Source organism: Balaenoptera ricei, chromosome 2, assembly GCF_028023285.1.
Source record: "Balaenoptera ricei isolate mBalRic1 chromosome 2, mBalRic1.hap2, whole genome shotgun sequence".
NCBI classification, from domain to species: domain Eukaryota; kingdom Metazoa; phylum Chordata; class Mammalia; order Artiodactyla; family Balaenopteridae; genus Balaenoptera; species Balaenoptera ricei.
The window spans coordinates 161,722,745-161,736,108 of NC_082640.1; positions in this window are offsets into that span (position 1 = coordinate 161,722,745).

The window sequence follows — 13,364 nt, forward strand, 5'->3', positions numbered from 1 at the left end:
TAATCCAGATTGGTGTAGTCATTTGAAACTGAAAGCAGCTCCTTTTTATGTCTCCTGCTTCTCAGCATTAACTTCTCTTTGATGTAATTTTTGCTTCCGCTGCTCTCTCCCTTCATGGGTTAGATTAGTGTGAAATTGGCCTGGCTCCTCCAGAGACTGCAGTGTTAAGCTTCAAATACTTGGTCCTTATTGGAAATCCTTAACCCACATCAGGGGGAGAAAAGTGGCAGCATTACTTGGGAGTGTGTGAGTGGGAGGATGGGGAGGAGGATGGGGTATAGGGCAAGAGGGAGAGGAGTGCATGTTGGCAAGGGGAGGATGGGGAAGTTGAGACTCTTCTCCATTTATTGACTGCTGAAGATCTGCTCACCTTAATCTTGGGGCAAGGGAGGAGGAATAGATCTTAGGTAACTTGAAAATGCAGTGCTGGGGGCAGAAAGCCTGTTTACGTTAAGTCGAACCTCTGGCTGGAGCTGTCCAAAGGCCTTGGTGCTGAAAAGAAGAGGGAAAGTTGATAGTGTCTGGAAAGATAACAGGGTAATGTTACATAACCCTTTCTAGATCCCTGGGGTTATGCCTGCTCCTAGAGGTGTTTCTTCTGGCTCAGATGTGACCTTGAAGCACATACAAGATGCAGTTACCAACATTCTGTGAGGACTGGCGGCACTGGGTCCCTTTACCAGTTCTGCCCTGCTTGCTTGCCTACTTCCCATGTGGCAGAGAAGAATGGCAACTTGTAACTGGGCCAGACTGCTAGAGGGAGGTACTCAACTGCAAGGGAGATTCACCTGAACACCTGACCCAAGGGAGGGTTTCCCCCCACTTTTAAGACAGAACTAGGGGGGGAAGGAGGGTCCTGCTGTGACTTGGACCCATCCAGACTGAAGAGATGCTCCAGGCTTTAGATCACACCCCCAACTTATCTCCCTTAAGAACAACCTCAGACCCTCTGTCCCCACATTCAGATTGCCGCCTGAGGCTATCACTGGAGGAGAGAAGCTGCCAAAGGTGATTCTGACGGCCAAACTGGCCCGCACTGCCCATAGAGGAAGCAATCACCAAACATCAGGGTGTTCTGGGGAAACTTCAGACTCTCCATTCAAAGACAGTTTAGCTCCAGATAGTTCAAGTTTGTTATCAGCCAACATATACTTTCCCCCTGCAATCCCCGTCTGGCTTTCTCTGCCAGACGACCTTGACCTTTACTTGTCCTCCAGCTTCTGTCTGTTTTCTTCATACAATGCCTCATCCCCAAGCCTCAGCCCACTATGTCTGTGACCTTTCTTTTCCTTAGCCTGTTCTCTGTTCCTTCCCCTCACTCCTAGTGGGTCCTTCCAGCCACGTTCCCACCGGCCTGGGCCCCGGACTTTACCCCCACCTTCCCCCAGCCTGGCTCACTTTTCCCACTCAGTGCCTCTACCCGGTCTCTGCGCAGCTGGGAGGGCCTTGGTCCTCTTTGGTTTAGCCTTGTGCCTCCTTGTGCATGGGCCCTCCTCTCCCCTTCTTGAGTCCGCAAATCACTCCTTCCAGTGTCAGCCGGCAAATTGGTTTATCCTCCCCCCAACCCGGCTTTCATTACCTTGCCGAAATGAAGCGATATCTCCTCTGCGGAGGCTTCCCGTCCGTGCCGCCGCTGGCATAATAAATGAAGACAAAGTGCCGGCGGCATAGACCATCTCTCCCACCGCACCACCAGCCGCTGCCAGCTTCATTATTCGCTTAAGTTGCCGGAGAGAATTACTTAACCCTGACCCGTGTATTAGGGGCCTGTATTAATGCCGCGACAGGCGCCTCTTACGGCAGAGAACAATTTATTAGTGCCGAAACAGGCTGCTTTTCTCTGTCATTTTTCCAATCTGAGCTTTGAACACACATCATTAAACTTGTCTGACTCTCTCCCCTTCTCCATCATTCCTTTTTCATTTTTTTTTTTTTAAACAGAAAGCACCGTAGAGAATGGAGATTGTTCTGAAAATCTCCAAGTGCCTCGCCCTCTCTCTATTCTCCATTCTCACCCTTTTCTTTTCTTCTTTTCTTCTTTCCAGTTCTTTCTTTGGCCTCTTTTTGGTCTTGGGCTCTTTGCTGGTGGCTCTCCTACTTTTGGTCGGAATCTGATGGAAGGGAGCATTTGGTTCCTGGACGAGAATCCAAATGTCCTTTGGACGTGGGGGGTTGGGGACAGAACCACCACAGCTGCTTATCCCTTGAGCCTGCATCACCTTCCTCTCCCTGGGATCCCTTGAGCCCGCATCACCTTTCTCTCCCTGGGATCCCTTGAGCCCGCATCACCTTTCTCTCCCTGGGATCCCTTGAGCCCGCATCGGCTTTCTCTCCCTGGGATTCCTTTGCCAGAGGCGGCCTCTGCCTCTCTTTGTGCCTCAGCTGGGAGCATCTTTGAAAACAGGCATTGGGATTGATTCTGGGAGGTAAAGGACCTGAGTGTGAGGAAGGACTGGGCAGGGTTCCTATTTGTCATGCGGACTTTATCATGTCCACATTTGGAAGAGATGGTTGGGAGGGGTTTGGAAGCACCTGGAGATGGCCATACAGTGTCTGAAGCACGCTGAGCCCCAGTGCAGTGGCTGGCCACCACCTGGGAAGCTGGCCATTGGGCTGTGCTGCCACAGGGCTGCATACAAAGCTCTCCCTGACCAAGGCAGACAGAGTGTCAGCTTCTGGGTGTTCTCATCTCTGGCTCTCCATGTGGCTTTGTCTCAGTACCTGAGCGCAACGTACAGCTTCCATGTCTTCCCTGGCTCCTGGTCTTGGCTCTTCTAGCCTCACACATGCCCTTGTCTTTAACACCACTGCTGCCCGGAGCCACATGGAGCCATCGCTGTTTGTGGTGCTTGCCACTTCTCCCTGGTGACCATCTCCTGCCCTGCGTATTGGGGACACACCTGGCCACTGTCTTCATTTGTGTTCCCCTGAAAGCAGAGCTTGAACAGACTTGGGCATAGATAGTTTGAGAGATGACATCAGGAAGCAGGAGTGAGGGGTGGAGAAAGTGAGAGTGATAAAGAGGAAAAGACAATAAAAGCATGAGTTAATGAGGGAGCTGTTTCGCTGGCAGTGGTGCTTGACTCCACCAGGCCCTCTGAGCCAGGTACACAATGCCTTCCAGAATTGTGCTTCTGGAAAGCCTGGGGTATTTGTTCACAGGGCCCTGTGCCCCATGGGCTAAGGGTTGCCCCCAAGGGTATAAACTCTCCTGTACTTCTTTTTTTTTTAATTTTTTGAAGTTGATTTACAATATTGTGCTAATTTCTGCTGTACAGCAAAGTGACTCAGTTATACACATACATACATTTAAACTCTCCCTTACTTCTCCACCATGCTTGTGCGTGGGTGACAGGTACTGCTGAGCACCTTCTTCATGGAGAAGTCCCTAGGGCAGAAAACTGGAGAGAAATGTGAGGCTCCTTCTTGAGATGGGTTTGGCTGGGATGGGTTCACAGGGACCTGACCAGCACAGCTATCACTGAAATCAGAGGTGGGCCAGGAGGAGTGAGGTGGCATCAATAACATCTACTCCTGCCACCATCCCACATGCGCACCTCCTCTCAACAGCCCCTCCCTCTCAATCCCCAACCCCCAGGACCTCCAGTAGTACACAAATGCTATCACAGGCCAGGCAGGGGTGCAAACAAGTGAGGCAGGATGGGGGCAATAAACGGGAACTGGTGGGGACTGGCAAATCAGAGAGTAGAGACAATCTTGTAAAGACAATAACATAATTTAAAAATAGCATAAGTTTGTGCTATTAGACAAACTTGTAAGGGGGCTAGAAAATTTCACCTGTAGACTATCAGTTTAGCATCAGGATGGATGGAGTCTTTGGAGAAGGTATGACTTTTGCAAAGTTTTCACTCACTGTTTAGCTTTTTTCCCAACTCTAGCTGATGGCTTTGGGAACTATTTGGAAGTGAGTAGTGGGGAGAGGGGTGGAGGGGGCAGAAGAGCAGGAAGGCCCATCTAAAGACCAGTGGCTTTCCCCCCAGCCCACTCCTTCCCAAATTCCCTCGGCCTCCAGATCCCTGCAACCCTCCCTCCCACTTAGCTCAATAGCTCTTGAAAGTTCTCTAATCACCTCTCTGCTTCCTGCATTAATGAGCCTCTCATCTCACTGATGGCGATCAGAATATTTGCTTATGAAAGAGACACGGTTAATAACACGATTGCTCCCCTCCACCTTCTTCCTTCCTCTCCTCCCCCCTCCCCTTCCCTCTCCCTCCACACAATTCTCTCAATTAACGATAGGCAGAAATTAATTTTTCCCCTCGATTGAAACAATTGCAGGGAAGCGGATTGCCAGCGTCGCTTCAGATAGGAACCGCTCCCAGCAGAGTGGAGAGAAAGGAGGGGAGATGGAGGAGATATGCACGGCCCTATCTGCAGGCACAGGACAGAGTAATACAAATGTTATCCTTAGAAATGTACTTAAAGAGGATATGTTTATAATTCGGAGGGGATTTTCAGGGGCTCTCCTGCCCTCCCTCCCTCTCTGGGGCACTCCACTCCACGCACTTCGGAATAGCAGAACCCAGAGTTTGTTGGGAATTTTGCTCCTGCTGCCTCCGTGAGTGGAGTGGGCCTGGGGTGAGAAGGGAGGTCAGGTTAGCTGGGGGCATGGTCATGGTCCAGGGGCCCAGGGCTTAGGCCATTACCAATAGTGCTGACTTAGTGGCCAAACGCCAAACACCAGGTGTCAAATCTGGCTGTTGTGTGGGCTTTCCAGGTGAAGGCCTTGCTAATTTGCCACCTTTACCATCCCTTCTGCGCCTGCCTGGACTTTTGGTTTGGGCCTCCCTCTCAGTCCATCCCTCCATCCAGGCAGAGAGGCAGGGGCCTCCGTGGAAGCCAAGATCATATCCTAGCAAGGTGGTTTTAAGAACACGGACTCTGGAGCCAGACAGCCTAGGTTTGAATCCCAGCTCTGCTGCTTAACAGCTCTGTGATCATAGGCAAGTTACTTAACCTCTCTGTGCCTTCGTTTCCTCATCTGTAAAATGCGGATCACATCTACCTCATAGGGTTGTGTAGGGATTAAATGACTGAATGTCATTTAATAACATTTTAATTTAATGTAATTTACTTAGAATAGTACCTGGGAGGAAGCAGGTGCTATTTATATGTTTGGGAAAGAAGTAAAAAAACACAAAACAAAAACAAACCTACATTCTAGTGGCAGTCAGGAATTTATTGATCTATTCATTCAACAAACATTTACTGCATACTGATCCTATGGAGGATATAGACATTTTAAAGATTGGTGGTCTCTGTACTCTAGTTGTGAACAACCATAACAGCATGGGCACAATTCACCACATAAAGGTGGTGTGCAGACTGCTATGGGATTTCAGAAGGAGAAGGGAGGGACATTCAGGCAGGACAGGGCAATCAGGGTTGGCTTCACAGAGGAGGTGGCATCCGAGCTGACCTTTGAAGAGTAAAAGTTGAATTTTCTATAGGTTGGGAAAGGTTGCTGCTGGGCAGAGGGGGCCAGAAGAATGAGAGTATCAAGTTGTGCGGCCAACTGGTCGGGAAAGTTGGGACATTGGGTGGGGGAGAGGGGATTAGAGCAGCGTAGTCCCTTCTGTCATCTCCGCCCTTCCATGTTCACTCACCCCAGCCCCACCTGTCCCAACTCTCCCGCTTCTCTCAACATCCAAGAAAGATTAACTTCTCTCAGTGCGAGAAAGTTATCATTAGCAGAGAATTAAAAGAGTGATTAATCATGCACCCCTCCCCCCATCCCACAGCCCTTATCTGGCGGCGGTGAGCAGGACAATGCGGTGGGTGGGGAGGGGAAGAGGAGAGGGAGAAATGGAAAACAATAAATACCAAGTGCAAGAAAAAAGGGAGCGCAGCGCTGTTCCCACTTGTTAGATTGAAGGCGCCTCTCCAGAGGGGGGAAGGATCCAAATTGCTAATTAGCGCCTCTGAAAAGGCCTCGCTCCGATATGTGCGCCGCTGAAAGGCCGCCGTTAATGAAGCCGCGGCGAGCCCGCTTCCCTTTGACTGGCCTTCATCCCTCCTCCGAGCCCCGGGCCGCCGGAACAATGAGGCGGGGAGCGGCGGCTCCCCCAGGCCTCGCCGGGACGGCCCGGGCAGCGCGCGCGGGGAGCAGCGCGGCGCCGGCGAAATGTGGAGGGGGAGATAAGGCCGAGCGGAGGGAAGAGGCTCACTCCCAGGGGCCCAGGGAAAATTTGCAGTTATTATGAAGGAGATGAGACAGATTAAAAGGCCTTGTGTTCGCCGCTCTGCCCCTTTATTTAGTGGCTTCATCTAGGAGATGAAAGAAGTTGGAAATGACTTTCTCTGCTTTGCGCTACAAGAAGCTTCATGGCACATTTCTTGACTTTATTCCTTCTTTTGTTTCTCTCTTCCTTGCCTTTAACCCCTGAAAGACTTCACTGTGTGGCCACAGGCACTGGAGGCCAGGAAACAGGGACCGGTAGGGTCCAACTCTATTGACCACTGGTAGCCAGACCTTGGAGAGCTGTGGCTTCTGGCTGATCTCTGGGGGCAGTGCCTGCGCTAGGGAAGGGATGAGCTTGCCATCTGTCCCTGGAAGGCCCCAAGAGGAGGCTGGATGGCCCATTATCCAAATGGGGAGAGGGGTAGAGGCTCTCATAATGCCCTGGGCCTGTTCCCGGAGGGCAGTACAGCATTGTGCTCAGGGACTCCACAGCCAAATTACCTGGGTAGAAACCCAAATTCCACCACACATGAGCTGAGACCTTGGGCTAGAAACCCAAATTCCACCACACATGAGCTGACACCTTGGGCAAGTTATTTAACTTCTCTGTACCTGTTTGCTATCTGTTAAATGAGGACAATGATAATACTACTAATATCTACTTCATAGGGTAGGATAGACTGATTGCATTACTGTCCTGGTTTTTCATGCCTCCCTGTATGTATACCCTTTGTTAGTGCCTTTTCATGCTGACTCTGGGCTTCGCCACATTGCTAGCTTTAGCCAGTGGCTCAGTTAATTACAAGCTTGATTCGAGCAGAGTCATCACTGCATTTTTCCATCTTCGAATGTGTACTTCTGTGTGTACCTCTCAGAACACTACCACAGTCATGAGACTATACCAGGGCTAGACTCTGGTCATGATAACATGACTGTGCCAGCCTGCTGGAGGCATGTGGAAGATAGCCAACTTGTCCCAGAAAAAGATATACTAGAGCAGCTAGCTCCTTGCTGACTGCAGGTACATGAGCAAGCCCAGAGATCTGCCAATCCTAGCCCAGATGGGCAGTGCTATCCAGTCAGCCTATGGACTTGTGAGAAATAAATAAGTGGATGTTGTTTTAACAGCTAAATGTTGGGGTGGCTTGTTATGCAGCATTATTCTGAAGTAGATAACTGATACACAAGTTGGTGCTTAGAAGTTTGATGCTGCCAAAAACAAAAAGTAAATCAAAACCCAAGCCTAAGATACAAACATTGGCTTTGGGATTGGAAAGCAAGTAGGAAGTAGAGGCTGGAAAAGATGATAAAGATACTGCTATAGCAGGTTGGAAAAAAGGTAGCCCATATTACGTATGCTTAAACAATCAGTAAAACTGTTGTCTGAGGTAATCTGGACAGTAGAAAAAGTACTTAATCAACTTATAGATTTGAGTAATTTTCAGGTAGAGTCCTGAAAGGATCAGCTGGCTCTTACTAACTGAATACTATAAGGTACTATGAGAAAGAGGTGGACTAAAAAAGGAAACAACTAGTTTGTCAACAGAATATAGAGGGAATATAAAGGGGCCAGAACTTCCTGGACTGAAAAATAATCTCTAGTCTCCCAAGCCAGTAAAATAGTCTCAATGTAATACAGGGCCTGGGACTTCTGTTTCTGGCATTAATGGAGTAATAGGGACTGTATTTACTCTCCCACCTTAAATAATTAAAGGAATACAAAATTTTCCAGTATCCAACAAGGTAAAATTAGAAATGTCTGGAAAACAATAAAAAAATTTACCAGGCACAAAGAAGCAACCATAATGCAAAGAAAAACCAATCAATAAAAACAGACTCAGAATTACACAGATGACAGAACTATTAGGTGAGGATATTAAACAGCTTTTATAACTACATTTCATGTTTAACAAGGTAGAGAAAAACATGAGCAGATTAAAGAAAGTCATGGAAATTTTTTAAAGCCCCAAATCTAACTTCTATAAATATACAATGTCTGAGATAAAAAATATATTGGGTGGGATTCACAATAGATTAGACAATACAGAAGAAAAGATTATGACTGTTAAGACATAGCAATATAAACTATCCAAAATAAAACAGGAAAAAAAAAAAAAAAACCAAACCAACCAGAAGACAACAACAACAAAAAAAGAAAGAACAAAAGAACAACTTAAGGCAACCTAAAATATGTGTAATTGGAGTCCCAGAAGTAGAGAGGAAGTGAGAGGAGAAAAATGATATTTGAAGAAATAATAGCCAGAAACTTTCCAAATTGAATGAAAATCATAAACCCACAGAACTAAAAAGCTCAATGAGTCCCAAGGACAAGAAACATGATAAAAATGACACTAAGACACATCATAGTCAAATTGCTTAAACCTAGTGATAAAGAGAAAGTCTTAACAGCAACAACAGTATAAAGGCATGGCCTGTATAAAGAAAAAATAAAAAGATAAGAGTGACAGGAGACTTCATCTCAGAAATAACATGAGCCAGAAGACAATGGAGCAAAATCTTTAAAGTACTAAAAGAAATGCACTGTCAACCTAAGATTCTATACCCAGCAAAATATCTTTCAAAAATGAAGATAATATAAAGATTTTTTTTTCAGACAAACCTGAAGGAATCATCAACAACATACCAGAACTACAAGAAATGTTAAGGAAAATAATTTAGGCAGAAGCAAAATTATACCGCATAAAAATCTGGATCTACACAAAGGAATGAAAAGCACCGAAAGTGGTATTTGCGAAATCATAATTTTTTTTTCTGATTAAAAAAAAATCTCTTTAAATGATCATTGTCTGCTTAAGGCAAACAAATAAGAATGTATTGTGGGATTGCTGCCATATTTAGAAGTAAGATGTAGGGAAACAATAGCACAAAGGCTAGGAGAGAGGAAACGGAGGGATATTGTTGGAAGCATTTTATACTGGGTATAAGTGTTACAGTATTACTTGAAGGCAGACTAAGATAAGTTAAAGATGTATACTATAAACCCTAAAGCAAACACTAAAAATATAAAACAGAAGTATAACTAATAAGCTAACTAAGGACAGAAAATGAAATAAAAAACAATCAAAAGAAGGAAGAAAAAGTGGGAAAAAGAACAAAGAACAGATAGGACAAATAGAAAATATATAGCATGATGATAGATTTAAACCTAACTGTTATGGGCTGATTATATCCCCCCAAATTCATATGTTGATGTATTAACTCCCAGTACCTCAGAATGTGACCATATTTGGTAATAGGATCTTTAAAGAAGTGATTAAGTTAAAATGAGATTGTTAGTGTGAGCCCTAATCCAATATGACTGGTGTCCTTATAAGAAGTGGAATTTGGGACACAGACACACACACAGGGAAGACAGTGTGAAGATACTGAGGGAAGACAGCCATCTACAAGCCAAGGAGAGAGGGCGCAGAAGAAACCAAACCTGCTGACACCTTGATCTTAGACTTCAAGTCTCCAGAATTTTGAGAAAATACATTTCTGTTGTTTAAGCCACCCAAGCTGTTATGACAGCCCTGGCAAACTAATACACTAACCATATCAATAATCATATTAAATATAAGTATTCTAAATAACCCTTTTCTCCACCATACCACCCCAGCCCAGCCAGACCAAATTGTCCTTTTAATCAATAAATCTCTGGATCAAGAGGAGCCACAATTTTTAAAAAATTAATTAATTAATTAATTAATTTTTGGCTGTGTTGGGTCTTCGTTTCTGTGCGAGGGCTTTCTGTAGTTGTGGCAAGCGGGGGCCACTCTTCATCGCAGTGCACGGGCCTCTCACTGTCACGGCCTCTCTTGCTGCGGAGCACAGGCTCCAGACGCGCAGGCTCAGTAATTGTGGCTCACGGGCCCAGTTGCTCTGTGGCATGTGGGATCTTCCCAGACCAGGGCTCGAACCCGTGTCCCCTGCATTGGCAGGCAGATTCTCAACCACTGCGCCACCAGGGAAGCCCAAGAGGAGCCACATTTAAGGAGTTGCATTTTGGTCCTAATGTAGATCACAACATCTTAGACTCCTAGCCCAATACCATGGTTGGATGAGACTTTTGGGTGTCCTGGGATGGGGTGTGAATATTTAGCATGTGGGAGGGACATGAATAATTGTGACCCTCGGGAGGACTGTGATAAGATGATGCCGTTAATGACTCCAACTTTTCATGTGTCTTCCAGGAAGATATGTTCAAGTCCTAACCTCCAGCTAACTTATTTAAAAATAGAATCTTTGCAGATGTAATCAAGTCAAGATGAAGCCATACTGATTTGGGTGGGCCCTAGTCCAATAGCTCGTGTCCTCACAAGAAGGGAAGAGACATAGTGACAGCCACACACTGAGGGAAGACTGCCTTGTGAGGATGAGATTGGAGTGATGCATCTACAAGCCAAGGAATGCCAAGAACCACACAAGAAGGTGGGAGACAAGGAAGGATACTTCCCTAGAGTCTTTTGGAGGGACCCTACTAACACTTTGATTTTGGACGTCTAGCCTTCAGAACTGTAAGAGAATAAAGTTCTGCTTCAAGCCACCCAGTTTTGGGTACTTTGTTATAGTAGCCCTAGGAAACTAACATACCACCTCATGGCCCCTGCCCTAACTGTTCCCTCTGCCTGGAATGTTCGTCCCTGAGATGGTTGGATGGCATACTCCCTGCTTTCTTTGAGGTATCTGCACAGATGAGTCCTTGTCAGAGGGACCTATCACAAATAGCAGCAAGCCCCCAAGTCCAGCAATCCCTTTCCCCTTATCCTGCTTTGTTATTCTTCATAACACTTCCACCACCTGACAGTTCATATATGGATCTGTTTATTGTTTGTCTTCCTCCCCCGAGAAGGGAAGAATCCTGAAGGCAGGGACTTCTGTCTATTTTGTTCACAGATGTATCTTCAGTATCTAGGATTTGGTACGCACTCACTAAATATATCCAGACTGACTGAGTGAATGTTAGTGCAGGCAATACCCGCCAAATGCCTCCCAAAAGGGGAGGAGAGAGTATAGTGAAAAGAGTACCCTTTGAAATCAGATGCCTGGTTCTGATCAGTTATTCCACACACCAGCTGTGTGATTCCAGTTAACTTCTCTAAGGTTCAGTTTCCTCTTCTGTGTAAGTTAGGGCAAAGCGCTTTCATTAAATGGTTATTATGAGGATTAATTGAGTGATTTTGTTAATATATAATAGAGGTACAAATCTCTGTATAATCAACATATGTCTAACAGTTAATGTATATCACGTATGTGTGTACATATTGCTATGTGTCATGCTGTGTGCTAAGCACTGCTGTTCATTTTAGGGGCATATAATATAGTGGTTAAGGACATGGCGCTGCCTGGTTACATGCTTACCAGTGTGTGGCCCTGGGCAAGCTACTTAACCTCTCTGTGACTTAGTTTTCTCATCTGTAAAATGGAAATAAGAATAGTACTGTAAGGATTATTAGGTTTACCCATGTTAATATTTAGAATGGTGTCTGGCACCTACTGAGGACTCAATAGATATTAACTACTATTATATTATCATCTAACTTGATCTTCTATGCGTTTCTGAGGCAGTTTCTGGCACATTGGTGCCCCATAAACACTAATTTCCCTTTCTGTCCCCTTCATAATTCAGTTCGAGCTGTCTTTACAGCACATTTCCCCGCTCTTTCCAACGAGCTGCAGCTTAAACAGTCTTGGCCCAGCCCTCTGAACACTCCACTTTCTTGCTTATTATTACTTCCAGTGCCTTCCATGTCAAAGTAAGCTCATCTGTGCTTGGTTACTTCAGCCCCTCATTACCTGTCCAGACAGGCCCTACATCTTGTGTGAGCCCCTTTCAAACACAGAACTCCAAGAATTTGTATTGTCTAAGCTCTCAGTGGCTAAACAACTTTCATGCATGTCAGGGCAGAAGATTGGGTGCACATTGCACTGTCACTTCTGTGAAGGGAATGCAAGAGGGACATGAGTAGAGGAGCTGCAGGTTTTGCCAGCCTTAAGTGGTAGAGCAGCTTTTGGTCCTAATGGTGGGCAACAAGATGGTAGTGGATACAAAGTGTGGCCTGAATGGTGGGCAGGTAAAAAGCTAGGATGCTCTTGGCTGCAAGCAACCCAAAGTTGCTTAAAAAACATGGACATTTGGTATGTCACATAACAGAACACATAAGTTCTGGAATAGAGCCTTCAGGGTTGGTTGTTACCTGAGGTCCAGGTTCTTTTCCTCTCCCTGCCCTTTTATCCTCAGTGTTGGCTTCATCCTTGGGATGTTAGCAAGAAGGTTGTAACAGTTCTAGATGTCATATCTAGACATAACAATTTCCAGAAAAGGAAGAGACATGATGTCTTCCTACGATTCTCTCTAGAGTAGAAACTTGTCTCAGAAGGCATCCCCAACAATCCTCCCCTCATGTCTCCTTGCTCATAGTTGGGTGATGCACCGGCTCCTGAAACAATCTGCATGGGGAATGGGATTCATCACCCCTTGAGATGGGGGTGTGGTCAGCATTTTCCAAGCACATGGATTAGTGGGGAGCTGTGGGCTAAATTATGTCTCCACGCAAGTTCATAAGTTGAAGCCCTAAGCCCAGGACCTCAGAATATGACTGTATTTGGAGGTAGGGTCTTTAGAAGTGATTAAGTTAAAATAAGGCTGTTAGCGTAGGGTCCTAATCCAATCTGACTGGTGTCCTTATAAGAAGAAGAAATTGGGACATGCAGAGAGCCATTAGGGGTATGAAGAAGCAGCAAGAGGGTTGCCACCTGCAAGCCAAGGAGAGAAGCCTCAGAAGAAACCAATACTGCTGGCACCTTGATCTTGGACTTCCAGCCTCCAGAACTGTGAGAAAATAAATGTCTGTTGTTTAAGCCACTCAGTCTGTGGTATTTTGTTATGGCAGCCCTAGTAGACTAATATAAGGGGGAAGCCTCCATTCAAAAAAGGAAGGGGGTTGTCTGGTAGGCAGCCAGTAGCATTCACTACAGTGGTAGTGAGAGGAAAGGAAGGGGTAGGAATAGGTGAACACAGCTTAGAGATAGTGTGTACAAGCTTTGGAGTCAGGCAGAGCTGGATTTTCGGCCTGACTCTATCCTTTACTAGTTGTGTGAATTTAGGCAAGTTTATTAGCCTCTCAAAGCTTCAGTTTTGTCATTTATAAAATGAGGATTG